General features: G+C 36.8%; 1 long non-coding RNA gene across 1 annotated transcript; it reads right to left on the bottom strand.

Annotated features, from left to right (window-relative positions):
* Positions 1–20,788: 20,788 nt before the first annotated feature.
* On the bottom strand, positions 20,789–24,636 carry LOC141363016 (uncharacterized). The gene is made up of 2 exons (XR_012368528.1): positions 24,538–24,636; positions 20,789–24,420 (listed from the first exon to the last, which is right to left on the bottom strand). It is a non-coding gene; the product is annotated as an uncharacterized lncRNA (long non-coding RNA).
* Positions 24,637–26,529: the final 1,893 nt, after the last annotated feature.

Here is a 26,529-nt window from a genome sequence, read left to right as displayed (position 1 = left end):
GGATGTGCCGGTTGTCCGTATACTATAAAGAACATTATGTTTCTATTTGACATACAGGAAATATTATGCAGTAAAATAAAACCAAAAATTCATAGCATGTTGTGAAGTTTTTTGACTTGAGCTCGTCCACTTTCGACCACTTTCAACCACATTCAGAGATAGTCGAAACCACTTTCGATCGGATTGCTTTTGTAGTGTAAATGCACATGTGGTTGAATGTGTTCGAACAGCCACACGCGACCGCCTTCTCTCCACCCATTTATCTAATCTGAGGTACTTAGCACAATGTTTTACATCTTTGACGTGAACACACGGAAAACAGCGCTTTTTTAGCCTTTCATTGATAAAACTAAAGCGGCTGATTCCACAGTTTCATTTTGCAAGCGTGTAAAAGTTGCGCAATCTTATTTCATCAATTGCGCTGAAAATTCAAAGAAAGCTCTAACATATACACATACAAAACTCTGTGCAGCATGTTTACTTACATCAAAAGCAGTGGACTCTGACATAATATTTGTTCACGTCCATATAAACTCATAATTACTCCCGCTCGCATTTTAATGACAGCAGAGAGACTCGCCCACCGTCTCATAGACCACCCCCTTACAGTATTCAGGACAGAAGCGGTCGAAAGTGAACAAAAGAGACAGATTTAAATACCAGGTGTAAACGTAATGTGTCTCTCTCGTCCACTTGTGATCCGATTGATGAAAACACATCTTAATACCAAGTGTAAACAGCCAAAGACCCGAATTAAAATGCAAATGGGCTTTTCCATTTGAAATTAGGCATACATTGTATGTTCACGTAAACAGCAATGCAAATGGTTTATGTCACAGTTATTACACAAACCAGTAGAAAACGCAATTGCAAATACAAGTTGCAATTTCTTTTTACTATTAGCCACAAAACACAAAGCATATAAAAAACATAAAGCATGTAAAATACAGAAAAAGTGAGTGGGCTCAGTATTACTGGTCTTACTAAAAACACAAATAATGGTTCTTCTGACGATGTTTTGAGGAATGTTTAAAACCATGACCCCCATTCACTTCCATAGTTCTTCTTTTGTTTATGATCGATTTGATTACAAACATTCTTCAAAATATCTTCCTTGGTGTTCATCAGAGCAAATGATAACAAAATGTTCATTTTTGGGTGAACTATCTATTTAACTACAACAGAAAAGTCACCATTAATTGAACATTTTAAAATTTTGCACATTTCTAATTCATGAATTTACTGAGAATCTACTGTTGGTGATGTTCCTCGCCAGATCCTTGTTCTCATGTTGGTCTCTGTTTCGTTTGGACTGTGTACTGTCGCGTGTTGGATATTGTGTTGCGTGTCGTCTCCGTGTTGGATGTTTCCGGTCTTCCATGTTGAATTACTCACCACAGACCCACACCACCAGCACCCGCTTACCACCGTAGTCCTTCATTACCATTACCCTCATCTGGACTCTGTCTTTTGTTCCCGTTCTATGTGTTTATATCAAGTTTCAATAAACCTGTGTATATTTCCTGTGACTGCTTCCTGTGCGTTTATTGTATCGTTACAGAAGGATCTGGCCATCAATGGAAGCGGCAGGAAGTCACTCCCCATCTCCTCTCTTAGAGTTCCTCCAACGAGCGGTGCAAAGAATAGACCGCCAGGATAAAGTCATAGAGGAGATGGGTCGAGCCATTCAAGTAATGGTGACAAAGGTGTCCGAGCTGACCCTGCACACACAACATCATCAGCCTCCCACTGCGCCTCTCACACCACCTGCGGCATCTACATCATCAGAGGGCGCTTTCCAGTCTGAACCACGTCTCCTGATCCCAGAGAAATACGCTGGTGAGCTTAGTTTCTGCCGTATTTTCTCATTGCTCACTTCACTTTGCTTTACAACCCAGAACTTTCACCAGTGAACAGACGAAAATTGCCGTTCTTTCTTTCACTCCTGACTGGAAAGGCTGCCCTCTGGGGGATGGCGGTGTGGGAGAACTGTGACGACTGTTGGTCTTCGTTCTCCAATCTTTCTGAGGAGATGAAGAGGGTCGCCGCGAGACCCCTCTCTGATCTCCACCAAGAGGAGAGGTCTGTTTCTGACTATGCCATCGAGTTTCGCACCCTTGCGGCGGAGTGTAAATGGAACGAAGAAGCGCAGTGGGACCATTTCCTGAATAGGATGGCTGACGCATCCAACGGGAGATCCATGTCATCGACCTACCTATCTCTCTGAATGGTCTGATCGACCTCGCTATCAGGATTGAGGCACGTAGCTCGCCCAAGTAGTACGCTGGAGGGTTACAGCACCTTTACCCATCAGACTGGAGATTCTTCAGTCCAGGCCCTCTCACCGATCTTGAGCCCATGCAGGTGGGTCGAGCTCAGCTTTCCCGGGAGGAGAAGCTCCGGTGGAGATCCCTTATGTTATGTTTGTACTGCGGTAGTGCTGGTCACCAAATCCATGAGTGCCCGATAAAAGACCAAGCCCGATAGTAAAACTGAGGTTACTATGTCTTAAGTGATGCCAACTGGCCAAAATACAAACTAAAACACACAAAGTAGAAATGAACACAAGAATAAAATAAAAAATCTGTTATTGATTGAAGTGATGCTAAGACAATAACAATAACATAACACAACAAAAATAAAAGCAAGACCGTGAGAGTGAATGAAAGCATAAATCTGTGTTATTGTGACCTCTAGTGTTGAGTTGAGGAAACTGCAGATGCCTTTATGTAAGAACATTTAATCCATTTTGAAGTTATATAAAAGCTTAGGGTTGATTATTTGCATTTACATTTTTTAATTAATAGTCTGATAGGACTAATAAAACTATTGTGTGTATAAAGATCTCCTGTAAGCTCCTATAATCTTCTGTTCTCATTTGATTTTATTAATGTCTCAGTGTCAAAGTCACTTTGAATAATTATATCTAAGACGAAGTATTTGTTGTTGTTTAAGGAAACTCATATGTGTGTTGTTTAGTCAGTAGCCATTTCTAAACCACAGATGTAGATGAAGGTTAAACTGCATTGTTCACATGTGGTTTTCTATAGAAACAACACACGCAAGTCTGGGGTATTCATGGTGTGACCTAATACTATGTTGTTAATTTTATCTTCACACTTAGCAATATGTGCATGTGCATGGTGCAAATACTTTTCATGATAAGTTCATATTTCATCACAGATTTCCTCTGGCAAACATGAAGATCTGTTAGCAGACCACAGGTGTAGATATCAGATGAAGATTAAGAGGTTTAGACTACATTATAAATTCATAACCTATATTCCTGCACCTGAACTATGAATGTTTATTTTATGGATTTATGTTTTTAACTGCATTATTGTGTCTTACATGTATATTTTGTCAGTCGTGTTGTGATGATTAAGGAGGTGCCAGCGCGCACATAAACCTCCACACACACACAACAACAGAGCTCTGTATAAAGTCTTTTATTTTATAACCGTTTAAAGAGTAAATCAAGCATGAAGAATATGATTGGTGTAATAGTGCTGCATTTATGTCTGCGGCTTTTGAATGGTAAGATTATTTTTTATACATTAATTTCTTGCTGTAGATAGATAAGTGAATAGTTGCTGACTAAACTCATGAGATTTGCATACACTGCTGGATTCTTCTCAGATATTATTTGATTTCTTATATAAATATGTCTGTTTTTCAGCCCTGACACAAAACCTGTATCATGTAATGTCAGTAATGTTTGTGTTGTTCAGTTGTGTTTGGTGATGAAGTGAAGTCAGTGTCAGTGATGGAGGGAGATTCTGTTACTCTTCATACTGATCTTACTGAACTACAGAGAGATGATATTATTGAGTGGATGTTTGGTGTTGAGAGTCCAGATGAGATTATAGCTGAATATAACAGAGAAGCAAACACAACATCATTTAATGATGAAAGATTCAAGAATCATTTATATGTGAATCATCAGACTGGAGATCTCATCATCACAAACATCACAAACAAACACACTGGACTTTATAAAGTAGAGATCAACAGACAACCTTCTGTTATCTTCAGGCACTTCAGTGTTACTGTCTATGGTGAGATGAGAATTTGTTTCAAATATTATAATCATCTTAGTGTTAAAATTCAGATAAAAACTAAAATAATTTGACTTAATAATTAATGTGTGAGGTGTGATTATCTTGTGTGTGACAAACTCACATTTACTTTGACTCAAGTGACTACATGGTTTTGTTTTGTTTTGTTTTGCAAAAATACTTGAAACAGAAAATTCTCTTAATTTTTCTTCTTTCAGTTGTTGTCTATTGTGGTTTTATTGAAACTGTGATCCGATTGGTCGTCTCTGCTTTGGTGGGAGTGGCTGCTGTTGCTGTTCTGGTTTATGACATCAGATCCACATGAGATTCACTGTCAATGCATTAAACAAGATTTTAAAAGATTTTTGTCTTTATATTTGTCTTTATTAAATAATCTAAAAGTTACAAAAGCTTCTTTGAGGGTTTATTAACATCTTATATAGTTTTAATTTCTTGTATCAGTCGTCTTTTACTGCTCACTGAAGACATTAAATACTGCACTTGAGTGCATATAATTGATTGTATAGACGGTTTCAGCAGTAACAACATAAACACGCAGCTTTCGTGGTCATCACGTAACTTCCGGTAAACTCTGTGAAGAATAAGTAACAACAAAGTAGTTTATTTATATAACAAGCAAAATAAACAACACGTAGATTACATAGGAAACCAAAACATTTATTATTTTCGAAGAGGTATTTGTTTAAGAGTTCTGTTTCAGCAACTAGTTAGACAATGAAACAAACAGATACCAGAAGTAAAGTTCGGACCAGACGCTGATCTCGTCACTACACGTGCGACCGATGAAACAGTCTATAGTGTATGCTAAAATGTTTTACAGAAAACAAAGATATTGTGCAAACTTATTAATTTCTTTCATTACTAAAAAAATATATATATATATATTTTTAAATGGGTGACTGAAAAAATTAATAAGAAAAGCAGCCAAAAAGTGTCCACATTAGATGTGAACTCCTTTAATATTGTTTAAAAATCACTTCAGAATGAGACCTTAAAAGACTGAGTGATAAAATGATGAGAAGAGATGAAATATATATACATTAGTACGTTATCCTACATTTAAGAAAGTAAGTGAACCTTTGAACAGGAGTATATAATGTGAAATTAAATCAAATATGTGTTAAATTATAAGTTATGTGTTTAATTGTAACAACGTCACAGACAGTTGAGGTTTTTAGGACTCATACAGTATGTGTTTATCATCACATGAAGAGAATGCTTTAGTGAATCTGGTAAATGTTTAGTAGATATTATAATAACTAAAATACATTAGCTGTAGATAGATATACAGAAGCAGAAAAATTAGACTAAAAGAAGTCCGGATGTGTTTTTATCATGAAGACTGAATGTGTTAACTAAGTTAAAGTAAAACTCATTGTGGTCTGATCACACATGTGGTCTGATCTGTCCAGTGGAAAAACACTTCATGTGTCTGTGGTTTGTTTGCGTGTGTAAAGTTCATTCTGTTCCACTCATCTTTATTTCTGCATTATACCCAAAACTCATTTACTGAGAAATAAAACTGTGCATCCATGAATACTCGTGGTTTCAGTCACAGAAGTGTCACAGGTCAGAGGTCAAAGATGATTCTCACCTATAAGTACAATTAGATAATCTGATCATATTATAATGGATAGGCAGGGGCGTCAGTTTGTGTTGAAAAGTGGTGGGGACAAAAGATCAGATGAAAAAGCATTACAGCAGGTTGGGAAAATATTGAATAACAGCGCATCGAAAATGGGCATAGCGCGCCGTAGGCCAATCAACAACAAGAAAATACTCAGCATAAAACCCTTAACAATGTCGACTGCACACATGTAACAGTCCCTGCAACACCAGCTCAACCGAACAGTGCCAAAGCACCATACCGTAGAAAACAGCAGCATGCTAAGTCAATGATTACAATAAAATTCATTACATATATAAAAGAAAACACGCCATAAGCATACAATGCAACATATTTGACCCTGGACCTCAAAACCGGTCTTAAGTCGCATAGGCATCACTTGATTTTTCAGAACATTTTAACTAAATGCTATTGATTTGTTTTTTTATCTCTATACTCTCATTGTATTTCAATTATTATGTCATGTGTGTGTTTTTATTTTTGTTTATTTTTTTTCTCAGATCTTTTGATGTTAAATCTCTTGTGCCGTCTCTTAACTCACGTCAAACAAAAAGTGATGAAGCGCATGCATGTGTGTGTGTTCACGTAATTGGCTGTAGTGTTGGGGAGGACTTTACTGATTTTAACTTTACAGATGATGTTTAGTTTCTCACACACACTGCTGAAGAATATGATTGCTGTAATAGTTTTACTCTATTTATATTTATTGCATTGTAACGGTAAGTGATGTTTTAGTTTTTATATGCATTTAATTCTTGTGGTTGCTGCTTAAACTTGCATTGACCACTATATTAAGAAAAAATACAAACACACGTGGATCTCTTTAATATTTTAAAGTTGCATATTTCAGGTTCTTCAGGTGACACTTTCTATAATGTCAGTAATGTTTGTGTTTGTGTTGTTCAGGTGTGTTTGGTGCTGAAGTGAAGTCAGTGTCGGTGATGGAGGGAGATTCTGTTACTTTATACACTGATACTGAAATACAGATTAAAGATGAGATGGAGTGGATGTTTGGTGTTGAGAGTCCAGATGAGATCATAGCTCAATTCATCAGAGAAGACAATATTACATCATTTAATGATGAGAGATTCAAGAATCATTTATATGTGAATCATCAGACTGGAGATCTCATCGTCACAAACATCACAAACAAACACACTGGACATTATAAAGTAGAGATCAACAGACAACCTTCTGTCATCTTCAGACACTTCAATCTTACCGTCTATGGTGAGTTGTTTTCTTCAAGTTTCAAATATCATCATTATCATAGCAATAGTATTAAAAATGCAAGCAATCAATGAGCATGAAATGTAATGAATGAATGAATAAAAGGGTGACATTTACAGTGTTTTATAAATGTTTTCCAGCTCGTCTACCCGTTCCTGTCATCAGCAGTAACTCATCACAATGTTCATCATCATCATCAAGATGTGTATTATTGTGTTCAGTGTTAAATGTGAGAGATGTGAGTCTGTCCTGGTATAAAGGAAACAGTTTATTGTCCAGCATCAGTGTATCTGATCTCAACATCAGACTCTCTCTTCATCTGGAGGTTGAATATCAGGATACAAACACATACAGATGTGTACTCAACAATACCATCACAAACCAAACTCAACATCTCAACATCACTCATCACTGTCAGACGTGTTCAAGTGACTTCAGTTCGTGTTTAAATTTTTTTTGTCTTTATTTGCTCTTAACTGTAAAATGTTACTTAAACCAAATATTTTTTTATTCATTTCTTTCAGCTGATGTCTGCTGCTGTTTTGGTTTTACTGAAGCTGTGATTCGATTGGTCGTGTCCGTTCTGGTGGGTGTGGCTACTGTTGTTGTTCTAGTTTATGCCATCAGATCTTGATGAGAATCACAATCTGCATCTGACAGAGTCATTATGAAACAATAAAGATCTTAATCTTCTGATTTCTTTCAGAATATTTGATTTAAAATGTTATCTTTGTTTAATGTTGTCTTTATTAAATAATGGACATGTTTAAAAAGCTTCTTCTGGGGCGTTGTCTCCCTTTTTATTGTGGTGGTTTCCCAGACAGGGTTTAAATCTAGTCCCATGTAAAATGCTTGTTTAGTCTGTCTTAATTGATAACAACTTGCATTCACATAGATTAAATATCAGTGGCATTATTTTGTTTAAGGATAAACACCAGTAATATTTTTGGTGTGTTGGTAAAGACTACTTAAATGTCCTAATATAACTAAAGTTTGTTTTTGTTGTGAAATGTCTTTTAAATGTCTCTTTATATATATATACTTTAATATCTGATGGGTGAAAATTAATTTGACCTCTGACCTGTGAAACTTCTTTGATTGTTTTAAAATATGTTAAAGCATTTAGTGTTTCATGTCTCAGTAAAAGTGCATATAATGAAGATGATGAGTGAAACAGAACAAACTTTACACCAGAAAACTATGCACGCAAACTCACCACAGACACATTAATAGATGAACTATTTGTCCATTTGACAGATCAGACCACACAACTGATGAAACCACAACAACTTTTACTTTGACTCTGTGTCACATTTATTCTTCATCACTTAATCTCAAGCTTTATGCCTTCAAGACCCCTCATGATTGTACACAATTTAAAGATTATATCAAAATAGATACATTGTTATTGTAGCTGTTTTAGATATTATAATATTTTTAAGTCATCTTGCCTCCTTTGAAAGTTTGTTGTGTCCTCTGAGTGGAGGCCCTTAAATTGGCTTTAGTTATATTAGAACATTTGAGTAGATTTTACAAACACACCTTACAAAATCATTACTGGTCTGCATCTTAAGATTTAATAGTGGCACTGATATTTAAGATATATGAGTGCACGTTGTTTTCAATTAAGACAGATTAAACAAGCAATGTACTCTAAAATCTTACTTAAACTTAACTAAACTTAAACCCTGTCTGAGAAACCACCTCAATGAGAGGGAAGAAAAATCCTGGAATAATCTTTTAATAGACATTAAATTTGAACAAAGACAAGATTTTACAATTGTTTTACAAATATTCTGAAAGAAATAAGAGCATTAACATCTTTATTGTCAGATGCTGATTGTGATTCTCATTAAGTTCTGATGTCATAAACCAGAACAGCAACAGCAGCCACACCCACCAGAGCAGAGACGACCAATCGAATCACAGCTTCAGTAAAACCACAACAGCTGCAAACACCAACTGTAAAAGAAGGTGAAAATAAAGAAAATGATGTGTTTAAAAATTTTTAATAACAAACAATTTGGAAATATAAAGCAAAATGTACAAACATTCAATGAGTTCACTTGAACAGATCTGACAGAGATGATTGATGTTGAGATGTTGAGTTTGGTTTGTGATGGTATTGTTGAGTACACATCTGTATGTGTTTGTATCCTGATATTCAACCTCCAGAGATAGAGAGAGTCTGATGTTGAGATCAGACACACTGATGATGGACAATAAACTGTTTCCTTTGTACCAGGACAGACTCACATCTCTCACATTATACACTGAACACAATAATGAACAGTTTGATGATGATGATGAAGAACACTGTGAAGAGTTACTGCTGATGTCAGGAACAGGAAGATGAGCTGAAAAACATTTATAAAACATTTTGTGGGTTTGTTTCCTTACACAGAAGATAATGTCACACCTTTTATTTATTTATTAATTATATTGTATGGTCTTTTTTGATAATGATGATATTAGAAACTTGAAGAAAACAGCTGTGTTTCTCAACTCACCATAGACAGTAACACTGAAATGTTTATCAATGACAGTATTTGTGATGATCTCTAGTTTATAAAGTCCAGTGTGTTTGTTTGTGATGTTTGTGATGATAAGATCTCCAGTCTGATGATTCAGATCTAAATGATTCTTGAATCTTTCATCATTAAATGATGTTGTGTTTGCTTCTCTGTTATATTCAGCTATAATCTCATCTGGACTCTCAACACCAAACATCCACTCCATCACATCATCTGTCTGTATTTCAGTAAGATCAGTGTGAAGAGTAACAGAATCTCCCTCCATCACTGACACTGACTTCACTTCATCACCAAACACACCTGAAAAACACAAACACAAACATTACTGACATTATAGAAAGTGTCAGGGTTTATTAAACAATAACTATAGTTTTCCAAATACCACATAGCCCTTTACTGAAGATAATGTTTTTGTGGTTCAGAAATAGTGATAGTTCGAATTAGTTTAAAAAATGCCCACAACATTCAACTTATCCACATTATATAACAAGATTCATTTAAATTTATCAGAGAATGTAGATATTGCAAACATGTGAGGGAAAGCAGTCGTGTTGCTAGTGGAAGAATGTGTAATAAAAAAAACTTCACTTACCGTCCCAATGTAACAAACATAAATACATTAAAACTATTACAGCAATCATATTCTGCAGCAGTGCGTGTGAAGAACTAAACACAATGTGTAATGTGACAGAAAATATCTAAAAATGTGTTCACCCCCACCTACTGCAAAAGCTTGCGTGAACGCACACACATGCACATGCTTCATCTATTTCTGTCTGAATCCTGAAAACACAATGAGACTGTAACATGAGACTTGTTTATTGAAGTATTTGATAAGAAACTGTTAGAAAAAATAAAAAATAATGAGACATTACATACAAAATAAAATTATAATACTGTTTAAAAACAGAAAAATATGAGCGTTCATCACTTCATACTATAACTTTTCAGAAGAGATCTCAACATTATATCTCTGCTCAGATTTACTCATAAGTCTAAATTTAAAAGTCACAGATTTCAATATCCATGCAGACCAAATTCTGTGTTCGCCATATAAATATATCTCTTACTGTATGTCATAAATGGAAAACATCACAGTTTTTCAATATTTTACTAGTTCTTATCTCAACTTACCTCAATCTTTTTCAAAATGTGCACTAATCTTTGTACAGTGAATGTGAATGTGTTAGCATTTAGCCTAGCCCCAATCATTCCTTGGGATCCAAACAGGGATGAATTCAGAAGTTGGGGATGGGCATTTGTCTCATTTTTTCATTTCGATTAATCCATAGGTCTGAAGAACAAGTACTCGATTAACTGGGGGCGTGGCAATTATTTTTATTAAAAACACTCAAATAAAACTTAATTTTGAAGAAACTATGACAGAACCATGAACCATTTAACAGAAACCTCTAACAGGAAAAGCTGCGTGATGAAGTGAAACTAAAGGGTTAATAAACACAAACTGAAGCGCTTTCTATATGACGCACTCTACATAATATTAAGTCTTTATACAACATAAATATACAATGTGCATCTATCTGCATAAAAAGCAAGATTTCTGCTAAGTTTTCAACTAAGTTACAGAAAGTTTAACTCCCTTTGTGGATGTGCACCATAAACAGCGTACTTTTAAACACTAATCCACTAATCTAATCCAGTCAAAGCATAAGCTTCATAACATTAACCAGCTTGAAGTCTTTTTGAACCATAGTGCCTCACTGATGTAAGGTGTGGTCGGCGTCATAGGATCGGCGAGATCGGCGAGTTGCCGCGTGGTGGGTGCGCGGAATTATCTGTTTGTTTTTGAATCATACATGGTAATGTTACTGATGTCATACACCAGTCTGCATAGCTTGACACAACATCAAACTGCACGCAAAGGTATGTACAGTGGTGTAGTGCAGGGTATATGCAGGTATAATGGGACATAACTTAAAGTCGCAATGAAATTGAAATGAAAAACTATATATATATACATATATTTTTAATATTGTGGTATTATTAACAAATGACTTATCTGTGAGCTTCATTATTTTTTTAAAATTTGTGTGTGCTCATAATCTTTAATCAAAAACACATATTTCCTTCCCTCCTCAAAACGATCTCTCTTCACGTCCGGTCAAAAGTATGGCAGGTGGGCGGGGTCTGGGAGAAGATCGCAGCGATTAGCAATTAGCAACACGACCCAACTTCAAACGATCCAATCAGATCTCAATGGACAAATTCAAATCCAGCCCTGCCTTATTTCATCTCAAAAGCCGTTTCATTGATATATACGTCACCACGGGGAAAATAAGGCAATCGCTACTTCCGTTTCATGGCGACTTTAAGAGTATGGCCCTGTCCCAAATGGCACACTCTGGACTTGTGGTCCTCCTCAGAGTCCACACTTTGATGACATCACGTATTCCAGACTTAAGGGACCCTTAATGCGAGTCCACGTGGGTGCAACGGAGTCGTATTTTGGGACAGACTCGAGCGTCACACCGGAAATAGGTAGAGAAGTTGCCCGTCAGTGTGAGCTCCTCCCTTCCGTCGTCTGATTGGTCTGATTGCTCTTTCGCAAGGACTTCTGGGTTGGTAAAGTGCGCGAAGCCTGCTGCAGTGCGGGCTTCGCTGAAGACCGCATCAAGGGGGCAAAGGAGGCGCTGATGAGCACACTTCAAAGCGTAAAAATGACAGATGGGACACTCTACGGACTCGTGGACTAAGCGAGCACGTGCAATTTAAGGCCACGAGACTGAAAATCCACATGAAGTGCGCCATTTGGGACAGGGCCTATACCCACTTCTCCAGGCACCACTACAACAGTGGGTATGTACTTTATGTGTGAGTATGATACAACACACACAATGTCATATTAAGAGCACCAGTTTTCTAATATAAGAATTAGACTTCATAACTGACTTTATGTTTAATTTATTACACTGATATCCTGAACCATACATTTAACATGAAAACTGTGTAAAATTGTAATGAGAGTGAAACTGCTTTTATCACATTAAAACATTAAAGGTAGGGTAACAGATTTGATCCTGAAACATTTTTAGTTATGCTGGTTAAAAATCTCCTCACATCCTGATAGCAATCACTGTGTTAAGTTGTTTAAATGTATTTGTAAAAAAATGTATGTCATCTGTGAAAGGCGTAGGACCAAAAAATGTTCAACCAATCATAGATCTGAACGGACGTTGCCTCTTTTGTCCCTCATACGTACACTGTAAAAAATAAATTGTTGGCTCAATGAATTATTTTTTAGTAACTAGTTCCACAGAAATTTTACGTTCACTCAATTTCTGTCACCAAAGTGTTACCTGGATTGATGTTTTTTAGTTGGCCCAAATTTGACTCAAATATAAAAAAGTATGTTGGCTCAATTAGCTTTATAGTTCATTCAACTAAAATGTTTTAATCAGTTGAATCTTTAAAAACTTACAGCAAAGACTCTGTCAATTAAAATTTAAGTATTCACTCAATGTTTTATGTGTTACTTCAATTAATATTTATTATTTGGGATTTTTTTAATAACATTTTTAAATTATTTATCAAATAATTTATGCTGGTGTTGTAAACAAAATAATTAACTTCAGTCACATAAAAACAAAAGCTTTTTATTCACTTATTCACTTATCATACAGACTATACATACAGAATTAAGTCTTCTTTAAATAGAGGGCATAAAACAGTCCAAAAAGCCTCCAAAGTCAGTCAGAACATCTCCAGGGCCATTTAGGAGACTTTCCTCAGCCAGTCCAAGCGGAGACTGTCTCGCTATGTCTCGGGTCTGCCTCTCACATCATCTCCGCTCTGGTTTGATAAACAGAGGAATATAAACACACACACACATACATAAATAACATGTTTAATATAATAAAGTTTGACGGTGAAAGACTTTATTCCCTAAATAACGTTAGGCCAAATTTCCCTCAGACATCACACATTAAACACTATTGGGCGGTTTTCTCGGACAGGGCTTTTCACTGACTAAAATAACTTATTGACATCTCTTAACATATGAGTGCTATTGTTTTGTCTCAAAATGCACGCCAGTATTGTATTATATAAGGTTTGTTTGTAAAAATGTCCCAATTATAATAAAGACCGAGTTCTAAACTCTGTCCGGTAAACCAACCCTATATCCAGGCTTTTTATCTTAACTAAAATAGCTCCACTTTACTTCGGTCACATAACATAACACACTTCTAATATATCTTTTCAAAAATATAATTACAAAAACGTCGAGTATTTGCGTCTTTGCCAATTAATATATTCTAAAATTAACATTTAATTACAAACACTTAACTTACCTGACGTGAACTTCAGGAAACGGCTGACTTGTGTCCTTCCTTGTGTGAAACAGTAAGTGATTTCAGCTGTTGCGTGCGGATTGATCTCAGATGAAATGACCTGTGATCCAGATCCTTCCGAGTTAAAACATTTTAAATTCAAAATACACAGACACACGCGCATACATACATACATGCACACGCGCGAGCACGCGCGCGCACACACGCACGCACGCACACGGGTACACACACGGGTATATTTAGACGTTTTAAGATTGTTATGATTAGGGTTGCCAACTTTCTGAAATGGAAATAAGGAACGCCGGGGGGGGGGGGGGGGGGGTGTTTGAAAAAAAATAATAACCCCCCTTAAATGAATACTTCTGGTGAAAATAGTGGAAACTAATTAATAAATTTAGATACATATATTTCATACAACTTCTTAGGCCTAAATATTTAATGAATAGCAAAGTATGCCTAATAAGTATACAAGACTGAACCACATAGATGTGAAATATAAAGGCTATCATGATCATTTTGCCAACAATGAACCATGGTTTTGTTAAGTTTATAATACGCCCTCTTCAAAGACCCCACCCCTTTTTAAACCTTGAGCTATCTAAATCCATAATTATTTAATAAGAAACCCATCAGAAATGATTGACACATTATGAGACGAGGGGGAGCGGGACACAGGAAAGAGGGAGAGCACTGGAGAGATAGTACAGGTTTAGCCTATCACTTTCTTATCAACTATATTTGAGTTTTAAAAATCCACATAACTACATACCATATGAGCCTCTGGAGACGACTGACGGACAATGAACCTTGACATAGCTCCATCCTGTGCCCGCAGCCTCTCACTCCTCTTGTGATTATCTCCTCATGCGTGCTGCTTTATATCACACACTCCGCCGTGACAAACAGAAAAAACGCGACGGCATATGGTACAATTGGCCTTGTATTCATTGCCCCTCACGCATTCCAGCCACAGGTAATCATTTTCCCATTCAATTTTATATTTTTGTGCTCGTTTCTTTTTCGCCGGCTGCTCGGATGCAGTCATTTTTACATTTCCCGCTGTTGACACTTGTCGTCATCGTTGCTATGATACGTGACATCACAATGACTGAAACGACCAATTAAAAGGGCATTCCCTGATGGGGCTGCAAGATGTTAAAAACGCTGCGCTGATCATAGACAAACAGAGGGAGAAATGACCGCACCGTCAGGGTTTTCTTATACAAATGACGCGGTCTTCGTTCATGGCTGACATATTAGAAGCTATGTGTCTGTCATATATTTGCACTGAATTAATTTTCATAAAATACGGAACAAACTGCGTTCCGTATCAGTTCAATACGGAACAAGAATTTTATGTGTCAAATACGGGACGATTCCGTATTATACGGAACGGTTGGCAACCCTAGTTATGATATTGGGACTATTTCTCCACTCGCTCCTTCAGCTCTGAAGTTCAAATTCGCAGGCAGTACGCAGCCCAGTTATAACAAATGTGAAAGATATGAAATATCATTCAACAGCGATATCATTTAAGTGCAATCCTAAAATATGATTTAAAACATAACCCTTTTATTATTAAGTATAAGAAATTAAAATGAATTAAATCGCATGTTTAAACGCCACAGAGATATCAGAGCCAGCAGTCGATTTCTGATGGGCTTGCCGAGGCGAGGCTGCGCTGGGCGGGGTGTGAGCGCTTAAGTGTCTGTGATTTTCTGGAGCTCTTCTCCGTCCGACTCCGAAAGTGTCCGAGCACATTTTTAAATAGACGCTATCTATATTAACCGACCGCATATTTAAACTTTAAGCACATACATTCACGCCTGAACAACTCTTACAATTACATTTTGTTACCAAATAACAGTAATATTATGAGCATTTTGTTGTCAGGAAACATAGCTGTCATAAGTCCACATATTTACCTGATTTGTCTTAATTAGTTCAGTCAATATAGCCATTCTGAATGTTGACTGAATTTGGAAATAACCATTCACTTAATGTTTTAAACACAGATTTATCTAGACTTAAAATAATATGTCTACTCAACTAAGCCCAAACAAGAAAATTGGTTTAACTTATATATTTTTGCCCTTCCAACATTTCATTAATTGGATTTTTTACAGTGTAAGCGTAATTTGAATGCCCATCGCGAGTCCACGCAGACACCAATAATCAATAAATGCCTTGACGTCACTTTTCCACGTGACTACGCGAGAGCTTGCCCGGTTGAGTGAAAAAAACATGCAACAAAATGGCTGGTTTTCATAGGGGCTGCTGCGAAAATTCCAGTACAACTGACTATTATCAGCTTAAATTGAATTTAGCTGGACTTGATAGCAGAGGTGGACAATACTTAGTTACATTAGTTACATTTTCCATCCATCTGTGCTTTATTTGGATGTTTGTATTGGGAAAAAGTATGTTAATGTACTTAAATATTAAATGTAAAACAAAAACGTATTATTTATGAAATGTATAGAGTAAAAATTATGATAATATGCTTTGTAATGTATGTTTTCCAAAGAAAAACACGGATAAAATACAAATACTTGAAAAATACTTAGAAAGTAAAACCTCTGCTTTGTGACCCTAGCAACTTATCACCCACCTGCGGTCTGTGGACATTGGAATGAACGATCAATTTACTTCTTCTTTCGGGGTTTTTTGTCAGTCTGTAAAACGATAGCTCTGAATTCTTGTTAATCTGTTAGAACAGTCTATCACACAACAGCTGTTTCTCATTTCAACGTGTTTTCACCGTGTTTTCGCCGATGTCAAGCTGTACTAAAATCCTGCCACTCTGTCTTTTGCCACTCAGTGGGCGTAACCACCAAAGGCGGACAGAGTACACAGCTTCATTACTTGAGTAAGAGTACAGTTACCTCTTGCTAAATTTTACTCAAGTACAAGTAAAAGTACTGCAGTCAGATGTCTACTCAAGTAAAAGTAAAAAGTACTTGTTTTTAAAAGTACTTGAGTATCAAGAGTACAAGAGTACATTTTTAAATTATGCATTACTACTGCCACAGTGCACGTTGAACCATGTGAGATGATTGACAGCTGTACAGCAAATGATAGAGCTCTGAGGTCAAATCTGACACGAATCAGGAAGAGGAGACACACATCTCACTCCGTTCGCTCTTTGAGCTCTTCAAATCGCATAATTCAGTGGAAAATGAATAGAAATCTTATTTTACTAACATGTGATAATTAATCATTATTTCTTCAAATATGCACACCATTGTACTAATAGCCCTGGCGGATTCTGTATATTTTATGTATTTGAACACAAATAAACCGGAGAAGACGAGAATGAATGTTTAATGAGTGTTGATTTCTATTCAAAATAACGAACGTTACAGATTAATTATTTTGCACTCCTGGCATAAATTAAGAAATGAATGTCACTGCAAACCAGTTTAATAACAAACAGTGGTCAAATGTTGAAGCTGGAGTCTTAAAGCTGTCTTGTAATGCTGAGTTTGTCCAGATCAAGTAAGAGTGTGATGTTGTGAAGAGTAATGAATTTTGAACAACAATAATCCGGGATCACCAGTGATCCCTGACGCTCTCAAGGGGTTGAATTTTTGTAAGCGGTGATGAAGTTTTGTTTTGGTAAACACAGCAAACACTTAAAGCGAAAACTATCATTAACTTGTTTAGAAAATTAAAATAGTCTGGCGAGGTGGAGCCACGGGTTGTCACATTCCCAGGATGGACCTGCTGTGTCTTCACATCCATTGTTTCGTCCATGATTTCTTCTCTTATCTAAATCTGACTATTGGGACTTTGGCGGAAAGCTGAAGGTGATAGCTGATAGGCTGTCCCAATCAGTGGCGCCTGCACAATCCAATCACGTTTGAGAAAAGAGAAACAACAAATCGAGGGTTTCTGAGATGTTTCTTTTTTCCTTTTTTTTTTTTAAAAGTAACGGGTACTTACGGTTATGGATAGAAATGTAGTGGAGTAAAGAGTACAATATTTGCCTCTCAAATGTACTTGAGTAAAGTCATGAGTACTCCCCAAAAATAATACTCGAGTAAAGTACAGATCCCTCAAAATTGTACTTAAGTACTGTACTCAAGTAAATGTACTCCGTTACTGTCCGGCTCTGGCACAGTCACTCTCACTGACGGTGACGTCATGTGCATACCCTCATAGATGCGTTTTTGCCTATAGTTACTGAAAATTATGAGCCTAAAAGCTCATGAAGTTGTCAAACAGATGTTAAAAAACAACAACACTTGATTTCATTAAGATGACGTAGTTCATGTGTTTCCCCCGGTTCGATCCTAAGATCCTTGCATAGGAATCGAGCCACTCTCCTATTCTGTCACTTGTGTCCTCAACTGTGGATAAAACAATTATGCCTCAATAGTTAGTCTGTCTGAAACTAAGCTGATTAAACCACATCACTGTGTGACACTTGCATTACATGTGAACGGCCCCTACGCTAATATGATTTTGTTTTTCTCTCCCTGTCTCGTCCCTGGGTCCCATTGACCCTGAGGACAATGGGACAAACAGACCCAGTTCCGGTAGATGTGAAAGTCGGCACACCTCTGATCTACTGGTCGTCCTTCAATGTGATGCCCAGCTGATGCCTGACCAACGACCACCGGCAGGACCCGCTTAATATCCGCTTAATCTCTGCTTAATCTCTGCTTAATCTCCGCTTAAGCTCCTTATCCGTTTATATGTGTGTATATACATATATATCTCCCAAGGGTTTTTCCCTCCTAGGACTTTTATTTTTATTTCCTCGGCTAAACAACCCGGGTTTTTTTTTTTCCTAGGGGGTTTTTTACCCCGGGGAGGTAGCCTGCTTGGGCTTAACTTAGCTTCTTCTTCTAGACGTTACATTAGTAATATGCTCGCTCATAATGTCGCGTCATAGCCGCAGCAAATTTGACTGCTTATGCTATTGTGTATTATGTTATGCTATCTGTCGTTTTTCTGTGCTTTTACTGCTTCTATTAATGTAAAGCTGCTTTGAAACAATTGAGTATTGTGAAAAGCGCTATATAAATAAAATTGAATTGAATTGAATTGAATTGTCAAACAAACAAAATGTGGGATACAATTTGTCAGCATTCGTCTAAAATCTTGCCAAGACTGTAAAGACATGCAAATGACCGCTAGGTGTCACTGTGGAGGCGAAGCCTCGAAACATACACTCTAAAAAAAATCCGTAAAAAAAACGGACAAAGTACTGTGTAAATATGAAGGAATTTTCCGTATTTATGTTTTACGGGCATTTATCTGTTTTTTTTTAATAACATGTTCTATTATGGGTGCAACAACTCCTGCTGCAATCTTTCACTTTTGCCTCTCTATCACCATCTCTGTTTGAAACCTAAAATTACAACTTGCTTGCAGAGTTATTTTCTAACACGGATGATGTTTAACTTCTAAACAAATGCTGTAAGAACAAGATACAAGTGTTAAGCTATTCCAGCATCCACACATGTGATTTAGTAGACAAATCTTCTTTCTGATGTGACGTGTAAGTCAAATGGATATTTACCACAACATTTATCACATTAAATCTCCAGTTTGTGTTTGTTTTAGATTAATTTGAAGTCACCACTATGGTGATTAGTATTCCCTTTAGTTAGGCTTTTGTCCCTTGACCTTCACAGAACTGATTCTGCTCTTTCAGCATTGCAACAGTGTTTTTGCTTGTAGCAATTACAACTTGTTTGTTGCTTGAGGAAGGAGAATTGTCTATGATGTCATGTAAGCTTGGTTGTTTTTATGTTATGCTGCCTAACATTTAATTACGAAATGATAAAATAAGAATAATGAACTGAAATGTATAAAAGTGACACTCTATGCTGATCTAAAAACACACTGTATTGAATAAGGTGGCTGCAAATTTGTCAGCTGTGGTTTTTGCTTCAGAGACATCAACACTTTGGATACAAATCTCAACAATGGTGAGAGTAAATGTTAGGAGAGTTTTCTACAATCCTGGTACCCAGCATGCATTACGGCATGAAGCTTTGTTGTTGATTGTCACCATTGTTGCGTTTCATAGGCAGATTGAAGTGCCCCTAAAGGCTACGGAAAATGCTCTGTAAATTTACGGACAGTGTTCTATAAATCTACAGAATGTTCAGTTTTTGAATAAACAGAAATTCTGTAAACATAACGGAAAAGGTGCCGGTAATTTTCTGCCAGGACATTATCCGTTTTTTTACGGATTATTTTTTTAGAGTGTAGCCTACGGCACAATTGATTCAACTGTTTCAGTGTTTCACGAAGCCTCGCCCTGCCCACCACTACACAAAGGACAAATGAAACAATAGGGTTATATATACACTCAAGCTAAAAGAGATAACAAGACACACCTGGGAAACAATCACCACGAGGACCAATGAACAAAAGAACGACAAAACTACAAACATGTATATTTTGAATTTGGAAATATATTCAGTTTTAACCTTCATATTGTCATGATCAGTCCTGTCCTGTTTCCCTGGTCATGTCTTTTATTTTAAAGTTCTCGCTGTGTCTTCCATTTTTGTAGTACTGAGTGGTTCTTTTGTTCATTGGTCTGTGTGCTGATTGTTCCCCCTCACTGATTATTTTGTGTATTTAACCCCAGTGTTTGCTTAGTCTGATGTTGTTTGTTAAATGTAAATGTGTTATGTTTCCTTCCTGCTCATGTTTGCCTGTTCCTGTTTTGGATAATGTTTACTTGTTTTGTTTTAACTTTAATAAATATACTGCAATTGGATCCTCTGCTTGCTTGCTCGCTCGCTCAACTTTTATAAAACTCTTATGTTTTAATATATTCATAATATCTTATGAATATATTTCTTTGGATCGCAATAAATCATAACTATAAGATCAGCAAAGAAAATAAAAGTCAAAATCATACCTAGCAATTCAAGATACACTGTTACGTGTTATATGTAAGTTATTAGAGATGTTTTATATAACATTTAAGGGAGATAATTGTTACCACTGTAACAATACACAGAAAACCAGAGACAAGTAAAGCATCAAATAAATCTTTATTTACAATCACACATGATAAAGATAAACTTAAATGGAAAAGGGCAAAAGATGAGGGATGCCAAATAAAAGAAATAATCAAACCAAAACCCCCAAATAACTAATAACCCCAAAACTAAACTAACTACCAAAAGTAAAATGTAGAAAGAAAACCAAAGGCTTTGGCTTATCCGACGCCCAAACTAAACTCCCTTAACTAAAAACAAAAGTACAGAAGCAGCACTCCTAACTTAACTCTAAACTAAACGCTTACCTGCACCTTTTCCTGAGATCTTATACTGATCATTTATTCTCACATAGCATTGGCTATAGATAACTCTGTCCACAAAGATAGACTATCTGTTGGTTTTTAGAATGTGCTTGTTCAGCCTCCAGTGTTAAGTACTCAAAAGCCTCATTAGACTTATTAATAAAGTACTAATGCAAACAAAATGCCATATGTAATAAGAGACAATGATCATTACAGTTGTTTACTTGTCATGCCAAACAGGTGTACACTCTTGGGGAAGTTACAAAGTGACTAGATTGAGCGTAGAAGTGATTCACAGATAGTTGTTATAAGTGTAAGAATTTATAGTCAGCCTTGACAAAGATTCCACTCCAATTTAGCTGTTGAATAAAGCTCATCCCTCTAAAAGGCTTGATAATCATAAAAGGTAATCTCAGTTCAAGCAATACAATAATATAACCTGAAGTAATATTTTCTTAGTAGGATGGGAGCAAATGTGAGACTTCTTGAACCAACACAGATCAAAGAGGGCTCATGATAGAAAGACATCCATCTAAACATTATCTGATCACTTGGTTGAGCACACAGTTGGATACTACAATGACGGATTTGGGCACAGTGGGAGACATAGAGGTCATTTGTAGTATTAGTCTTAATTTACATTTAAAGGGATACTTCATTAGCATTAGGGGTGGGAAAACAGGTTTGAAACTATAAAGTGTTAAGACTGACTTTGCTCAGGGTTCAATCTGACTCCGCTGAACCCAAAGTACGACGTGCTTTGTCACTGCTACCACAATAAACTACTTTCATCAAGATTTTCTACGTCCTCATCATTTTTTCTTACATAAGAAATAACCAAAAACAGATCAAAGAGGACAAACAGAAACACAAAACCTAGAACAAGGCTACCTGTGAAAGATTATGCGAGTGGACAGGTGCCCACGTGCTGGAGTCTGGCTGGCTGCAGGTGCTCTCTCGCTCTCATTACAATGAAAACCCGCCCCCTTTTAAATGGGCAGAAGTCTTCTGATTGGTCAAGGTGCATCCTCGCCAATGATGATTAACAGCAGAAACCTCCAATGAACAAAGATTTAACAAGGAGTGGCAGAAAAAGGAAAGCAGGGAGCGAAACAAAATACACACACACACACACACACACATAAACTGTGCGGGAACATTTTGCTAAAGAATGCCTCCCCGAGTCTTTTGTCAAAGCCACGTTAAATACACAGATGAGACAAATAATCATAAAAGTCCCAAATCAAGATTTGGCTGATCAGTTTAACCCAGCGGTCTCAAACTGGCTTGGGGCCATTTCTCAGATTGACATTTCACTGGAGGGCCGCAGAGCTATTTTTGGTTCAAAAAAGTACAATATTTCTGTAAATGTACTGTTTAAATTCTATTATTTAATGTATAATAATACTTGACAATATATAAGCAGTGGTTTTATCTTTTTAAAATACATTATTTTATAAAAGAAAAATATTTTCTTAATCCTATCTTTAATAACTAAAGCCTATTAAAACCTTGCACTAAACTAACAAATTAAATTTCTGTATACATTTATAAACTATTATAAAAAAATACCATCAGTAAGTGTTTCTGTTTTATTTATTTTGGATTGTTTTCAGTCATAGTATTGAATAGATGAATTTGCTATTATATGAGGAAAAATATGAATAAGTGAAAGTGATTCTAAAACTTTTGAATGGGTAGTCAATGTTACATAAGCTAGTTAAACAGAAAAAAAAATGTATAATAGTACTGCTCTATGTGTAATTGCATAGCAGGCTACATAAAAATATATTATACTTCATTATATATAGCAGTATACATACTTTTATCCTATTGTATGTTTTCCTCATCTTTACTCTTTTCTTAACTCTGCCTCCTTATAGACCCTTTTATTGTTTGTACACAATGATGACGTGTCAGCGTATGCGCACACAGTTTGGCAACGAAAGTACGGCAAGAATCAGCAGTGAAGCAACACAGACAAAGTTATTTTAAAAAGTTTTCTTATCAACTTTTTTAACACAGCTAGATCTGTGTACTACGTATAGTGGAGTGGATAGAAGACGTTGGCAGGTGGCCAAAAATAAAGTGTCCAGATACATATATACGTATATTAGTATATTATATTAGTGCAACCAAACGCAACAACCAGACATTTTGATGCTTGGAACTCGTTTTAATAAAATTTCTGAGTTGCTAACACGTTAGAACCACTGAGGAATAACACCACTTCTGTTGCTGAAACGTGCGCGCAGGCTATTTGATCAAGTGGGCTGTAAAAGCATCTATGCGGTGCCTCCATTAGAATCTATGACTTGTTGATGTGTGAACATTGCTGCAGCTCTTCTCTGAGTAACAGCTGAGTATCCACCTGGAAGTAACAAATCTTATCTGAACAAACACTACAAACTCCGAACCAGATTAACTGATCACATGGTCACAATGATATGATTGACGCGAGGTTCAGATGAGGAATTAAAATCCATTCACGCATTCTGTTATCCTCGCCATCACGGAGCTCGCGGCTCATGGCTGCGTAGCAACAGGTGACACCATGGAGCACAACTTCCACTCCTGAGAACTTTAGAAAGTAAAAAACGCCTTGACTCCTTTTAACACACGTTGTTAGACTCGACATGTGAACGAACCCTTAAACATTTAAGGGGCAGAATGTCATATTGTTGAAAGTTGCTGTGGGCAGCAGAGAGGAGGAGGGCGGGCCGCAAATGGCCCGCGGGCCGGGAGTTTGAGACCACTGGTTTAACCTGTCCCACTAGCCCCAACTAGGATTCTAACTGCCGATCAGGCGGGCGAGTTGAGAGCTCTAAAGGCTATGAGGTCAGGGAGTGAGGTATGCTCACTGCACAGCTCACACAAACTAACCTCTGTTACACTCACCCCCCTAAACCTTACTCCCATCCGGGTCATCATGGCACCACTGAAAACGTTCGGATGCATTCAGAAAGCCTCAATGCTCCCTGGTTTTTGCACAAACATTTCAGTTTACTGGAATGACCTTGTGAGTATGGCGATTCTCTGATCAGTCTCCTGATTACTGCACTCTAAAAAATATTGGGTTGTCTTTAACCCAGGGCTGGCTAACTATTGGACAGAACACATTTCTGCGTTAAAAATGACCCAAATAATGGGTTGTTTTAACCCAACTGCTGGTTTTTTTTTCAAAACAACCCAACATTTTTTAGAGTGTGAACAAGTGAGGACCATGGGTATCAGGCAACTCATGCATGTCACTTTTTCTTCAGTCCATTCAGAAATATTGAAGCTTCTCCATTCTCAAATGTGCTGCTGGAGTTTATGCTGCTCTCTTCATCTGTCTCATTTGTTTCTGCTTTCATGAAACCTGCTGAAAAACAGAATGATACTTGATGTTTCTTTCTCATTAGCAGTGATTTAAATATAGACAAAAGTGAAGAATGTTTGTTTGCCATGAATGCTATTGTAAGCTTTATGATCCACACACATTTGCGTTTTCTGCAGAGACAGAAAATCAGAACTGCAGCTCCAATCATCAGACTTACACCAACAACACAACAGATCAGAATGATCAGAAGTGTATCTGTAATGCAGAAAGTCAGCACTGTAAAAATGTATTTAATTTAAACAGAAAAATAGCTATAATTTTTTTTAAGGAAAATGGTATGTTAATGGTACAAATAATGACCATATAATTTACTGTTAAGATCTAAATTATATTCAACAAATCAGTGTACTTATAGAGAATTAGAGGTTTTTATACTTAACAACTCTCAGGTTTTTATATTGGCACTTTATGGCAAAAAACGACATCCATTGTATATTTCATTTAAACTTTTATGTTCCTTGTCATATTCATGTGTATTTATTATTACATTTATGGGATTACATTAAGTTACATTTTAAATTGAATGAATGTTTACAGCATTATTATAATGCCATAATAGTGGTCTGTATCTTTATTTATCATGTGGCTGAACATTTTGTATTATAAAATATAAAACAGTATATAACAGTATACTGTTAATGAAATATATACATGGATAAATCAGCATACACAAATAGACTATGCAGTGTTTCCCAATCCTGGTCCTCGGGCACCCCCTCCCAGAAAGTTTTAGATGTCTCCTTATTTAAAACACCTGATTTAACTCATCAGCTTGTTAGGGACACATGAGCCGTTTCTCAATATGCGTTCTTGTCTGTACTTGCGTTCTTGTGGACTTGTGAAACGTCATCAGTCGCGGCCCAAGTACTGTTCCAATTCAAAGTTCGCATCAAGCCCAAGTTCACATAAAATCCCCGGATGTGTTCTTGATCCGCCCATTTAATCGAGGATGCATCAGAGGAGACTTGTGTGGACTTATGACAGCGAAGTTTCCCAGAATGCATTTCGCGTCAGAAGTTCGTTCTTCCGAGTCTGAACTTGCAAGTCCGAACTAGGAAGGACAAAAGTCCGAACTTGGCGTACTTGGTATTGAGAAACGGCTATGTTTACCATTTTGGAAGGAGGCTGATGAGTCGATTCAGGTGTTTTAAATAAGGAGACATCTAAAACTTTCTGGGAGGGGGTGCCTGAGGACCAGGGTTGGGAAACACTGGACTATAGAACAGAGAAACACATAAGCTAAACACAAACAAACAATAACAGTAAAGTGAACTCAGGGGCTGTCCACACGGAGACGCGTATCACTGCATACGTATAAATTTGTTATCGTATTGGCGTTTCATCCACACGGATCCGGCATTTTGGGAGACTGAATCCGCTATTTTTTGAAACCGGGTCCTAAAGTGGATAAATCTGAAACCGACATCCTTGCGGTTTCGTCTGTACAGCTAATCCGTATATTTTGTGAAGCGAAAACGTCATCACATCACGTGTCGAAAGCGTCACATGTAACAGCAACAACAATAACGGCTGACTACGTGATTGCGTTCGTGCTACAGAAGCTACTAAAGCCTACTAGCTTTATTACAGCAAAATCTATTGCTTCTATGCAATTGTGGTGAGCAACAGGCGATAATGGACAACACCATATGTTGGTTATGCGCATGCTCAAAGTCTTCTTCTTCGTGTATAGTGTATATCTGTGGCAGAATTACAGCGCCCCATACTGGTCCGGCATATATACTACACCGCTTTCAGTCGGTTTCAGTGGTTTCGTCTTTACGGATTATTTTTTTAGAGCAAGGGAAAAAAATGATCGGATAGGGAATGCAGCGGCTTCGTGTGGATATAGCCTCGGACTGTTTACACAAGGGTTATAAATAAACCTAACAAAATTAAAATTAACTTAAAGAAACACATTATATATATTCTTAATATATATATTACAGTTTTTACCAATTGCTTACACACGTTTTCAAAACTAAGTGTCATTTTTTCAAAACTCTACACACAATTCTCAAAACCTCACACACAAAATGCAAAATAGCACATATCTCCTTCAAAATGCAACACTGCATTCAAAATGCCACA

The sequence above is a fragment of the Misgurnus anguillicaudatus genome, unplaced genomic scaffold, assembly GCF_027580225.2.
Source record: "Misgurnus anguillicaudatus unplaced genomic scaffold, ASM2758022v2 HiC_scaffold_31, whole genome shotgun sequence".
NCBI classification, from domain to species: domain Eukaryota; kingdom Metazoa; phylum Chordata; class Actinopteri; order Cypriniformes; family Cobitidae; genus Misgurnus; species Misgurnus anguillicaudatus.
This window is presented reverse-complemented; position numbering and strand designations above follow the sequence as displayed.